The sequence below is a fragment of the Apis cerana genome, linkage group LG14 (assembly GCF_029169275.1).
Source record: "Apis cerana isolate GH-2021 linkage group LG14, AcerK_1.0, whole genome shotgun sequence".
Taxonomy (NCBI): Eukaryota; Metazoa; Arthropoda; class Insecta; order Hymenoptera; family Apidae; genus Apis; species Apis cerana.
Genome location: NC_083865.1, coordinates 9521162 through 9534857, shown reverse-complemented (window position 1 = coordinate 9534857; position 13696 = coordinate 9521162). Strand labels below are relative to the sequence as shown.

General features: G+C 45.6%; 1 protein-coding gene across 9 annotated transcripts in view; it reads left to right on the top strand.

Moving 5' to 3' along the window:
• LOC107998754 (uncharacterized) overlaps window positions 1-13696 on the top strand; it is a 47211-nt gene that overhangs the window by 11323 nt on the left and 22192 nt on the right. Inside the window, exon 3 of one of the 9 annotated variants that reach the window (XM_062084690.1) lies at window positions 3154-3457. The exons of the other annotated variants lie outside the window; for them this stretch is intronic. The gene's annotated coding sequence lies outside the window, so the exon portion shown is untranslated. The remainder of the gene's footprint in view (window positions 1-3153; window positions 3458-13696) is intronic. 9 annotated transcript variants of the gene reach the window in all.

The window sequence follows — 13696 nt, the reverse complement described above, 5'->3', positions numbered from 1 at the left end:
AGGTTTCGCGATCGAACGGTGGCCCCGGGATCGGGCGGTGGCGCGAACCAAATTCGAGAGGAGAAAGAGGCGACCCGGTGCTCGCTGCTTGCAATTTTTTCCCGAGGTTTATCCACGTCGCGATCTCTCATTGTTCGAAGCCTCCTTCGAAGCCTCGTTCTTACACGCACAAACAAAGAGGAACGTTCCGGGGAAATACAAATATCTGGCGTAGCAGTAATTAAAAGGAATCCGAGATACGAATGCGCCGGTCGTCCGTGCTCGTTCCGCGGATAGTGCATCATTTCCTTGCCGTTTGTCGAGCCTGCAATTGACCTATCTTCCATCCCTTCGTTTCTCTCCCTCTCTTTCTCTTTCTTTTCTCTTTCTTTCTTGCTTTCTTTTTTTACGACTGGAACCTAAAGAACTCGTCGAAAGTCGAAGAATGTTCACGAGGATAAGAGGGGAAAAATAAAGGGCACGTGCATCTTTCTTTTTTCCTCTCCTTCTCTCCTGAATCTTTCGCAACGAAACGAGACGAATCAAAGGCTTGCTCGAATCCTCCTCCTTTCTTTTCCCCCTCTCTTATATTCTCCTCCTTTTTTCGTTCAAATTATCGTCCCTCGAACTTTTCCTATTTTAACCCGTATCCTTATTTTATTACGCTCGATTTTATCCCCCCTCCTCGAAATTGAGGAGGAAAATCGATCGAAGAATACGACTAGCCGTGATCACGATAGGGGAGCCCCGCTCGAATAATTCGTCTCGCTTTAAACGTTACCGTGGACGATTAAATTTTATCTCTCGATAGAAATTAAAAATAAACAGATACATACATATATATACACGCGAGAATCATCCGTCCCGATGGTATCTACGATCGAGCTTTTCTTCGACTACCACTTCGGCCAACACTTATCCTCCACGGTTATTCCGAATTCAATTTCATCCCCGACAGAACTCGGCTCGTCGGATAAATGCGAATCAAATTTCACTGAAAAAATATCGTTCTCGGGTATTTTATTTCCGGAAGGAAGGACTAATCCTACTCGCACGATCCTTCGAAATACACACTTGATGTACAGTTAATAGAAGAATTATTAATACGATTTTACGGAATGAGGACGAGAAAAGCGAAGCTTTTTTCTTTTTTCGAGTTTAAACGAGCGAAAAAGAACAAAATGGTTTCTCTCTCTCTCTCGATCGAAAAAGTTTGCCGATGTAAATTCGAAAAATCCCTGACCCTGATAAAAATCTTCCACCTGATGAAAAATGCTTTTCACGCTTCTCCAACAATAACAAACGTATATATCCATATATATATATATATATATATCTGTTTTCGATTGCCGAGCATTCTGTATCGTTTAACTCCCTGACACTTTTCCACGTCGGCACTTTTCACCTTTTTACTCTGATAAAGGGAAGAAAGCCGGTCGGTATTTCTCCGCGATCGAAAGAGAGAGGGGAAAGGGAGAAAAGGGGGCACATCGTGAACTTCAATCCTATCAGCCCGGCTCCGACTATTCCCCGCATACCTTCCTCTCTTAAATGATCTTTTTTTTCGAATTCCGCAAGCCGATTCGACGCCCGCTTTAATCAATTCTCATCATCGGTACACAGCGCCCGTGAATACCGGGACAAAAAATGAAAGATTTTTCGCGTCATCCCATACGTACCCCTCTTTCTCTATATCGATCCTTTCGATTCTTCAAATTCTTTTCTGCAAAATCCTTCTATCTATCGAGATCGTTCCTCGCTCGTTTCCTTTCTCTGTATCGACTCTTTCCATTTTCCAACTTCTTTTTTCCAAAGTATTTATTTCAATTTTTCCTTATTTTCTTTAAATTCTCTTTTACAAACTCTTATTTATTGCGATTTTTCTTCGTTCGTTTTCTTTCCCCGTATCGATTCCTTCCATTTTCCAAGCCCTTTTTTGCAAACTATCCAAACTATTTATCGCGATTTTTCCTCATTTTTCAAATTCCCTTTTACAAACTTGTATTTATCGCGATTTCTCTTCGTTTTCTTTCCCTTTATCGATTCTTTCCTTCCATCTTCCAACTTCTTTTTCGCAAAGTATCCGAAGCATTTATTGCGATTTTTCCTCCCCCCTTTTCTTTTCTTTCGTATCGATTCTCTGCTTCTTTGTTCCTCGCTCGTTTTCACCTTCGTGGCCACCCAACTTCCGCGAGCAAGTCCTCAATCTCGATCGTCGTTCCTCCGCAAAAACGATTTTCTCCGCCACCCGATTCGTCATTACGCGATTCTTTGGCTCGTCGGCCCCCGTGATCCCCGCGATTCACGCAAGATACCGCGGAAATTCTGTTGCATTCTGTACAAACGTAGATTTGTAACGGCAACCGCCGTCGAGTTTTCCTCTTTTCACCAGCGTTATTATTGTTACTTCCGCTCTCCCCGCCGGTTGTAGGATCCTCGAGTACCGTCGGTGGTTCGTTTCGCATTCAGCCCCGTTCGACAAGTATAAATTCAACGAGAAGAAATACGCCGCCGCCCCTCCCCCTCCCATTGTATCGAATTCGTTATTCCTCCCGGCTGGATTCGTGCCGCTTTTTTACGCGCGTATCCGTAACCGTCTCCGCGTTTAATTGATTCGAGAATATCGAACGAGCAAATGGGCCTCGATCTCGGTGGAAGGAATCACCGATAGAACGGGAACGGAGGTTGTTCCCTCTCTGGTAAAACCGGAGAGAGAGAGACTCGGTAATCGGCTTCTTTGTGTCACCGTTTCCCTCCCCCGTCCATTTCAATTCCTCCCTCTCGACTCGCGTTTAAATACTCGCTTCGATCCAAATATCATCGAGGTGAGAAAAAGGAGAGGAGGAGAGAGGAGAATCGAAAAAATTATCCCACTGCCTTTCCTCCTCTCCACTTCTCCTCCAATTATTCTCACGGTTCTTAACGTGCGTTTGATCGATACAATCGTTACGAAGCTTATCGTCGAGTAATCCTTCTTCCTCGAACGCCTCTTCGTTCCTTAAAGGGAGCAATCGAGGAGAACTTTACCGTAAAGAATTTTTTTTTTCTTTTTAACTTCCATTAATAATGTTATACATCCTCCCTTCCTCGAATTCGACGCAACGAAATACGATCGAACGGAGCCTTGCGGTGAAGCAACGCGATAAACCGATGCCATGAAATTACCGATCAAAGCTTCCGGGAACGCGGTGGCACGAAAATTACGGATCACCCGTGGAAAGAAGAAAATCTTTGGGAGGAACAAGACGCGCATCCATTCTTCGCCAAGATTATTTTCCCAGAGAGGAGAGAATCGATTTACCCTTCTTCTCTCCCCCTCCCTCTCTCTCTTTCCATTCACCATCAAGTTTCAGCAGCGTGAGCGAAGAAAAATCCCTTCGAATTTTTGGACTTAGACCGGTATTCTTAGGCAGCCGCGCGTGTATGTGGCTGATACAGACGTACCAGTTCAACAACAGCCAACACGATTTCGCTCGAGGTAGGTAGGAAGATTTTTATTATTTTGCCGATATCCGGTGTCCCGGCCGCGTGCAGCAGCCGGCATCGAGGGCAGAGTTGGCCGTGCCGTTAATCCAATTTCTCGGATTAATTAAACGGAGGTTGGATCTCGTTAAACTGCTTCGTGCCGGAATCGAGGGTGTCGGTTTGGTTATACACCTCGTTTGGGACGAGCCACCGATCGTTCCAGGAACGGGTTGGGGGTTGGGAACCCGTGGTGGATGCGGGGAATCTTGGCCCGTTCCGATCGAGATACGGGAATATTCGCGAACGTGACTTTTCTTCGTCATCCTGTTCTCTTCCCTGTCCAAGTGCGCCCCGTTACGAAATAACAGAGTTTTTATATAACGGTTGCCTTTGTTAAAAAGACAACGCGCCGTTTCGAGTGATCGATGGCTTTAACGAACAGGGAAAATTCCCGGGAATTTTTAACCCGCGGAAAGTTTCGCCTTTTTTTTCTCCTTTCCCCCTTCCTTTTTAAAAAACCGATGGAAACTCCGCTTTCAACTCGTTTTTCCTCTCGCTCGATCCTCGTATCGACGACACCGAGCATCCGAACTCCGCTCCGGTCACTGCCAGACGCCGAGTCAGCTGCTCTTTTCTCCCCCTCCCTGCACGCACGCACATTTACACCGAAAGAATCTAGGTCGCTACGTATTCACCCGGAATTTACCCAACCCAGCCCCCGCTGTGCAACTGTGGCGAAGCCAGTTATACGTAACTGGCAAAAAGGGAAGTGGAGATGGGACGAAAGTGCGGAGACACGCGCTAGCAATCGGTGGAATTATGACGATCGTCCCGATATTACCCGTGTTATTCGCCCGATCCCTTATTGGACACATCGGTGTCGGTGTCGGATTTAAAAGGAAAGGGGCCCGGAGCGACGTTGAAAATTAAAAGAGGAAAGTTGAAAGGAAAGGCGACCGGTCTAAAGGTCTTTCACCGTGGGGATATATGTATATATATATTCCTCGCTGTGAACAGGAAGAGACTTTGGCCGGTGCTTTCACGTGCAATCGGCGCCCTGATAAAGAGACACGGCTCTCGCGTCGCGGTGCCGTTTGAACGATAACCGAAAGAGAGAGAGAGAGAGGGAAGGGATGGAGTTACAGATTATTCGTGCACATTTGCGCGACAGCCATTTCCAGGGTTGTTTCGCGGGCGGCGGGGTCGAACGCGGCCCGAATTCGAGGCGAACCGCTATAATTTCGCGTTGTTAAAGAGGGAAGGGGGTGGAGGCGGTGGTGGAGACAAGTTTGGCGGAGACGCCTGGTGGGAGTGGAACACTTTTGGCCCGGGAACTTTGCTCGTATATTATGGGAGCTCGTGGTAATTGATTTTGCGCAATCGTGTTAAACTGGAAGTAGGTTTCGTCCCCCGGAAATCACGGTATTGTAACGCGTGTTCGTGACCCCTGGTCTCCTTAGTTCCGCCGACACGCCGACGCTTTAGGGGAAATAATAACGCACGGCGGGGTTATTGGCAATAAGGTGGCCGAGAATTCCTCCCCCTCTTATTTATATTACGAACGTTCCATTTCCCGCCTTCGCGTTTAAACACCCCGACCGAATCACGTTGCATCGATCCTTCACTCGAATACCTTCCCATCCCCCTCTCGTTCCTCTTTCAATACGAGAGGATACGACGAGATCTCGAGCACGAATCGAAACTTGGTATCGACGAGGAATCGGTTATTTTTCATCCAACGGATGATACTCACTGGAGTGTGATTGTTCGGTATACATGTATATATATGTATAGAAATCCGTACGTTTGGATGCGCGTGTAATAATCTAGGGATATTGTAAAAATGGAATTTGGCGAGAAGGGAACGAGGCGGGTACGAATTCGAATGCGGGGGATACGTGTTTCCTCCGTCCTCCATGAATTTTAAATAAATTCGATGCGCGGATAGGGAAACGAGGAAAAACCGTGGAATGGATTTAGTCTAATGAATTTTCCTCTATATAAATGCGGGGATGGTAATGTAAACAAACTTGGCGAGAGAACGTCGAGTTTGGAATTGCTTCGTTCTTCTCGAGATGCGGCGGATTCCCCCTCCTCCCTTTTTTTTAATCTTTACAATCGTCGAATATTATAATTTTTAACGAAAAAGTTTAATTCGATTGAATAACGAGATTCGTGGATTCTCGAAGCATAAAGCGTAAAGCGAAAGGAACGGAAAGGTAAACATCTGTTACTTTGAAAGATGTCACAGAGACAGTTGTCTAATTGTCGATCGTGCGAGCCGGCAAATTGGCGCGAGAGATTTTCGAAACGAGTTGCTCGACAGATAGCAGGGATCGGACGAAAATGTAAGCAATCTTATCGTTGCTTTTTCACCGTTCCATCGAGGGGAGAATTCGAGCGCGATAAAATCTAGCAACGTTCGAGTTTCGTGACAGTTGCCAGATCGAAAATTAAAGGGTTCGAAATAAAAGGGGGGTTGAAAAAGACACGTCTCGCGGTTTCTTTCCTCCTTACGACGAGACAGTAAGCTATACTGTCGTTTCCCAGTATTCATATTTGATGAAACGACGCGTTCCAGCGTCAAATGTCGCGTGATATCGCAGCGTATCTGCCGTAGCTCGGTTTAAAATTCTCGACTTTTAATTTTCTCGATATTTTCTTTTTTTTTTCTTTTCACCCTTTTCGTATCGTATCGACGATACACATCTTCCGAATCGCTCCGTATACGGTAAGAGTAAATTTTTCCACGAAAAATTTGCGTAAAAGTCGTGCCAATTTTTGAAGTTTTTTCAAAGTTTTTCACGCGTCGACCCTTGTTCGAGTTTCGCTCGAAACTTGCAACCCCCTCCCCTCCTCCCGCTTACTTACTGCCCTCGCACTCGCCACCCCCATCGACCCTCTAGCCACTTACCCTAACTTCTACTTTTCTACTTCCTTTTTTTTTTTTTTTATCCTTTTCACCCCGTGAAAACCGAACTCGAACGAGGTCGTACGAGGCGTATTTTAATACGAGCCGAAACGTGTCCGGTCGATGGGAAACGATGGGAGGAGGATGGGAGACGTGCTTGGCAATTGGAACCGGCTTGTAAAAAAAAAAAAAAAAGGAAGAAGAAAGAAAAAACGATTTTAAAAAGTTTGCATATTTGTCGTCGATGAAAAAGAGGATGAAAAAAAAAAAAATACGCAAGTCGATGATGCAATTGATACGTTTGAACGATTATTTTTAGAAAGTCGATCCATTTTCAAAAGGATGGTTTCTCTTTTTCTCTTTGTTTTCTCTTTTTTTTTTTTAAGCGTATCCGCGGTATCCGAAAGAAAGAAGGAAAGAAAGTTTTTTAATATCTCGATATTATTTACTCTTCCCGAGCCCGAGGAATAGAAATTAAACTTCCCTAGTGTACTTCCCTAGCGGAAAACTTACTTAAAAATGTATAGAACGAGAAAGAGTCTTTCGCAGTTAATAGCATGATTGTTTTTAATAGACTCCTGATTGCGTGGAAACTAGTTTGTAGACGTTGAAAATTAAATGAGGGGGGGAGGGGGGGAGAGAGGAGAGGAGTCTAGCTTTTCCAATTAAGATCCCACCCATCGTTAATTTCGAGCTTCTTCTCCTCTTATTATCGCCTTTTCGTATTTTCGAGCGGATGTCGCGGAAAATCGGTCGCGTGGAACGTTATTTCATATATATATATATATTCGATGAAACGTGCCCCCGCGTTCTTGATATTCCTTTAGCGAGATCCTGTTACGTATTCCGTGGCGGTATCGCGCTATCTCCACCGGACAAAGTTCATCCGATAAATCTCAATTTTTATTCACCGGCTCGTGAAACGTTCTTTATTTTCCGTCAGCTTTCTCCCTTGATTTACGAAAAAGAAAAAAAAAAGGAGGGGGGAAAAAAGGGGAAGAAAGAGAGAGACTCGTCAGCGTGGGCAGAAACGATGGAGCGCGTCGAGTTTCGAGAGGGCTCGGCCCAACTTCTTTTTCAACCTTAATTTCATCCTTTCGAAATTCGACCGATGTATATACACACAGGCTCGAGTCGCCAGAAGAGAAATTTTTTTTACCCCCCTCGACATTTTAACGAGAGACTTCTACCGTCCGTGATAAAAATTATTAAATCAGAACTCTCTCTCTTCCCTTTTCGACTACGGAGAGATCGGTCCGGTCAAAGAGATTGCGCAATAACGAAAGAAAGAAAGAAAGGAAAGAAAAAGTAGATAACCAGATCCGTTTGTACGGCCACGAAAAACTCACGAGCTCTCATTAAACAATATTAACGCCGAATCCCGGGACGTTCTCGCTACCTTTATCCTTCTAATGTCCGCGCTACTTATCCTCGAGCCTTATCCTTTATTTATCCCTCTTAGAAACCGGGGATTACCGGGGAAGATAGCCGAGGATTGTTCCGTATCGAATAAATGATGGAAAGAGATATGGAACGGCCGACGTAAAATTTTCATATCGCGAAAACGTGAAAAGATCCGTGGAGATAATAAAGGGGGAGGGGGGGAAGGAGAAGGAGAAGAAGAAGGAAAGAGAAAAGACGCACGAGCGACTGGGCACGGGAACAAATTCGACAATAACAAGGAAAAGCATTTTACTTGGTCGCGGAATCGTTTTGCAGAATTTGTCGCAGGGCAAGATTTACTTGAGCGCGACGACACGCTTTGTTTCTCGTTAGCATCGTGTCCATGGCAACGATGATTCTTCTACTCGAACAGCCAGGAAAGAATCCTGGTTGAAAGTCCGAAGTCTGCTCCTGGACTCCTGTCCGAAATTTATCCGACCGTGAATCGTGATTTTCATTCACGTAGCGAATCGTTTCTCCGTTCGAGCTCCTCTTTGACGAGCTAAAATTGTTTCCTTTAACGAGCAAAACGATGTGCCCGATGCAAAATTCCAAAAAAAAGAAAGGAAAGAATCTCGATCGAAAATACTAGAGCTAACGAAACGAGGCTGACTAAACATCGTTCGTCACTACTCGCGCCATCCTTCCGTTTAATCCTCGCAACTCGCCGTACTTTTTAATGTACGTTTCGTTGGGCTCTGCCAATTCTATTTATTTATCTACTTCGCGCTCTCGTTTTTTGTTGGAAGGAGAGCTCGAAAGTTTTCTTTGTACGCGAGAAAGAAAGGAGAAATACGGAAAGGAGAGCGAAGCGAATAATCGTAACGAGCGGCGCTTTAACGAAGGATTCGGGAATCGCGATGTAATTGTCTTTTTTCCACGATGCGAATTTGGATGGGACGGAAATGGATCGTAGCTACGCGAAATTCCATTCTCTCCTGGATCGTATACGGAAACGAGGTAGGTTTCCCGGTAGGTGCGCGTTGGTAGGTTTCGATCCCATTGGCGATCAACGATGTATGAAGTTATCTTCGTTATTACGGGATATCGCGAAACAATGGACCGTGTCGGTGCAATAAATACCGATGGACTAAATTGGCCTACCGTTGACACGAAGGATCACGGGTGGAGGAGGCCACTTGCCCGATAAAACGCAATTACCGGGCTCGAACGCGAAAACAGTATTTAAATTATTTGCACGGATTAACGGATAGGAGGATGGAGAAAGCGGCGAAATCGAGCTGTTCTCAAATTATTCGCCGGTTACTCGTTTTCTCCATTATCGACAATAATCAGTTATTCCATCGAACGAAAATAGTCCCTTTAACGGGGCGGGTTAATTGCCGGTCCCACTTGGATTACCAGGGAACGCGGAATCCTCGACCGATTCGTTACGACCAACGCTGCTGGCGAGAAAATTATTTTAAACACGGCCACTGACGATTTCGTAACTTTTCATTAAAAAAGAAAAAGAAAAGGGAAAAAGTGACATTCTATGTGGAGCGTAACGAATTTTTACGAGGAGGAAAAATATATATATATATATATAGAAAAGGATATCTCGTTAGAACGAGTCGAGAACTCGACTCGAAGCGCAACATCGCGAAACGAAAATAACCAGAAACGTAAAATCCAGAGACGTTTCTGGTTCCCTCGGCCGACTCGTTTCGACGGTTCGTTCGACTGACGAGCGTAATCCCACGGATGAACCGCGAAGAGGCAAAAAGGTGCACAGTGAAAATACGTGCAGCCTTTGTCTCTATAAAAGAACAAATGCGCCATAAAGGAGAGGTGCCTATAGGCCGTGCAAATAGTATTGGCAGCCGGAGCGAGCCAATATTGCCACCACGAACGAGGAAGAAGAAACGAATCGAAGATACGTGTCTGCGATCACCAATTTCCAAGTTGCCGCAAAAATCTCCGCCAACGCGTTACAAATTCATCGCGTTTCTTCGAAATATTTCCTTATCCGAATTTCATTCCTCTTTTCCCCTTCCTTGATATAAAAATACATATATATATATATTTCCTTTGTCACACCGCGAGGAGAAGGGATAAGCTTTTATACGGCGATATTTTCGTCGAGTTTTTCGAAAGTTGGTTTAATATTTCAATCGTGAATCCTCCTCCCCCCTCTTTTTTCCTTGCCTCAAGCATCCCACCTTTTAATTCGAAACTCCCGCGAAACCTGTTGTTTATTCATACACCTAGCGAGAAATTATTCATTGCCTTCACCTCTCGAAACCCCTCTCTCTCTCTCTCTCTCTTCACGCATCCCCGCAAAACCTCGTCGAAATTCTATCCCCTCGATGCAAATGCGCGCACTCCGTTCCCAAGATACTCCGCTTCCCCACTTTTGCCACTTACACGAAACCACGACAAAACCAGAATTTCTATTTTCCGCGTAATTGCACCGCTCGCCTTTCGCCGCAATCGGCGCTTTCCTTTTAACCGTTCGCCGTTCGATAACGGAGAGATCTTCCCGAGGGAGAAACACGCGAAAGGAGTCGGTTCCTATCGACGCGAGGACGCCGCGGGGCCCTATTATCGTTTACGAGAGAGAGAGTTCATCGAGGGAGGGGGTTAAAGGTGGTGGTTAAAGGTATCGACTCGATTAATAAAAAGGAAAACATGGGGAGAGAGTGTTTCTGGGCCGAGGGGGAGCAATCGAGATATATACCCCGGTCGAATCCACTGAATTTCCGATAGAAATTTTTGCCGCGTTTTAACGAGGGATCGTTGGCAATTTGCGGAGAATTTATCTTATCCCTCCCTCCCTCTCTTGTTTGCCGAGTTCTCCAAATTATTCACCGCGTGATTATCCGAGCGAAATCGTGAACGGAAGGAAAAACGCGAAGGAAATTCGTTCATTTCCAATGAAAATTAGACAGGGAAGATCGGAAGCGGTTCGTCCTTCCCTTCCCTTCAGAAGTCGAACTTCTGTTTTACAAGTGTATGTACGGGGAGGGGAAGAGAGAATATTTCTCTTCTCCCAGAGGAGACCGAAGTCGCGAAGTTTAAGCTTCCGCAAACGTTGGAGCGAACATCTCGAGGAAACGGCGAACACGCGTGAAATTACGTTAATTTTGCGAGTTGCCAGGCGCAGCGTGGGGTGATGATGAGGTAGTGGTAATTTGCCGGTAGCTTGGCATTGTTTTCTGGCTAACGCCTCGATTCTTTCCCGTAGAGTCAGAAGAAAATTCCATCCGTAGGAGATGCGTAATATCCTGTCGGCGGGGAGTGCGGCGCAAGTGGACGAAATGAAAATTGCTAGCGCGAATAACGACGGCCACCCTTGCTGTAATCCGTTTTGCGTAACTGCACCGTGTTTCGCCAATTTCGTGATAGGGCACTGCCTCCTATACGTAAGTCCGATATAACTCAAATTGATCTCGCGTAAAGATACGCGTACATTTATCGAGGTGAGGGTGCGATTCGAATAACGCTGACAACCTGGGCAAATGGACGATCGATCGATTTCTACGATCGATAATCGAAAAGAGGCGAATAATTAGCTGATAACCGGGATACCGAGTGGACCTTGGAGGAAACGAATGGGGAAGGAAAGGGGGAGCGAGAGAGCGTGTGGAATCCATGGAAGCGGAATGCTAAATCGGAATGATGAATCGAGGGGGAAGGAGATTCGTTGGATGGAAAAAAAAAAAAAAGAAAAAAAGCATTCTCTGCATGCGCGCGAGTTTATCATAGATGCGCGCCTCTTTGGAACAGGAGCTGCACACGAGCCTCGTCGAAATCCGGCTACACGCACACGCACGCACGAGCTTTACTGATTAAAAATTACCGTCCGTCAAACTCTTGACCGGTATCATTGAACGAGGCAAGTCGAACTATCCATCCATTCTCTTCGTTTCTCTTCCCCTTTCTCATCTCTCTCTCTCTCTCTCTCTCTTCATTCAAGCTCGCTCTTCTATCTTCCTCCACTGCCGCTCTTGCACTCGTCGCGTCCTCCTCTCTGTCCGCCATTAGCAGAAAAAAATAGCTGCAGCCAGTCCAGAGTCGCTCCATTCCTTTCATCCGCGCGTTCCCATCGTATGCATCCACGCCGGAACAGACATTTCGCGGTATTTAATTCCCTTCTGAACTCGCGCGCACGCTTCTATCCCCCGTCCCTTTGACACAGAGACGAAGCGACGCGATGATATACACACGTGTGCGGAGAAGATGGAAAGAAAGAAAGAAAGAAAGGAGAGAGAGAGGGAAAGAAGCGAGCCGATAACGCTCGTCACGAACGATTGTGAAATGCACATGGATACGAGGAGGGGGACTGCACCTTGCGGAATGTGTAGTTTACTCCTCCCGGGGATAAAAATTATACAAAGGGGAAAAGTTTACCCCGAGGTTCGATTCCACCTGTGCTGCTCCTTCTCATTTTTTTATCGCAAGGAAATCAGCGATACAACGAATAAACAAATATCGTTAAACCCGCGGGAACCGATATCAATCCTCGAATCCGTGAACCGTTCGTCCGCATAACGCGGTTAACGGAGAATTTTGAAAGGGAGGAGAGAGAGAGAGAGATAGAGGGAGTGGAAAATTTACGTCGGATTATAGGAACAGAATTCTCAAACGTCGTTCCCAATTTGTTTCCACGATATTATCCTCCGCGAACGATTGTCACGCGAAGCTTCCAATCCACTCTTCCCTTCACTACTACTAAGCCGCATCGTTTCTCGTTCCCGTTTAATCCATTAAATACGTATCGAGTATACACGGATACACCTTTTGTGCCCTGATGTGCGCGCGAGGACCTTTTTAAACTTATTTTTTACGTATCACTCGACCTGTCCACTCGTAATTCTTCCACCTTTTGCGCATACCATTTTTGCCTCGAACGAACGTAGCCAATTTATGTCCCCTGCGAGCTTCTCTCGTCATCCTTCTCCATCCTCCTTTCTCCTAGACAGAAATTCGACGGAAAAATCCGCGTGTCGAGCGTTCCTCAGTTATCGTTTCGCTCAATTATCAAGTATCAGCGAGTTGAATGGAAACAAAGAGGAGGGAGAGGGGGAAGAGAGGAAGGATTCCAGAAGGTCTTTGACCGAGATTCATTGTTTCGTCGGTTTATTGCCTTGATCTCGACGCCATCGAATCGAACCGCGATTGACCGCGAGGACAATTTTCGCGAATATCCGAGAATGAAAAAGAAAAAAGAAGAGGACGAAGAAGAGAGACGAAGAAAAGAAAAATTCGAGAGAACGTCGATCGAAAGGTCGGTCTTTGACGTGGATGAAATTTGTTTTTCACCCGGCAGCATCGAGCTCTCTGTCAAAGGGAGCGTGTTCGTCGATGTTCCTTGATGCAACGCGATTGTCCTGATATATATATATGCACGCCTAAAATATCGTCCCTGGTGCGCGTACGTATTATAGTATTTTCCAGCCGGCTTAAAAGCGATCTCTTGCGGAACAGTTAGCTTCGGGGGCTTGGCGAAACCGCGAACGCGTTTATACTCGCCCCGATAGGCGAAAGTCGCAAACGAAGAGAAAAGAGAAAAAAGGAAGGAAAAAAGAAGGCAACGAGTTCTTGTTAATTAACTTGGGCTCGAACTCTAAATGGTCTCTGAACGATGTTCCAACGATATCGGAGGGTGAGAAAAAGAATTTTGAATTTTCCCCTGGAAAAGGAGATCCTTTTTTTATCCCGTCGATTTTTAATCCCGACTATCCCGCTTCTTAAACGAGCTTCATCTCGAGATTCGTGAAAAAAACGCGGGGATAAATTGGCGGGAAACCAGTTGGAGGAGAGGAGAAAAAACTGGAAACTGTAAAAAAAAATTTTGATCCCGAGGAAAAGGCTTCCATCCCGACTTTATCCCTCGTTCCTCTTTAAAAAAAGCTTCGCTTTTCGAGGGGATGCGAAATGGGAGGAAATTGCGGG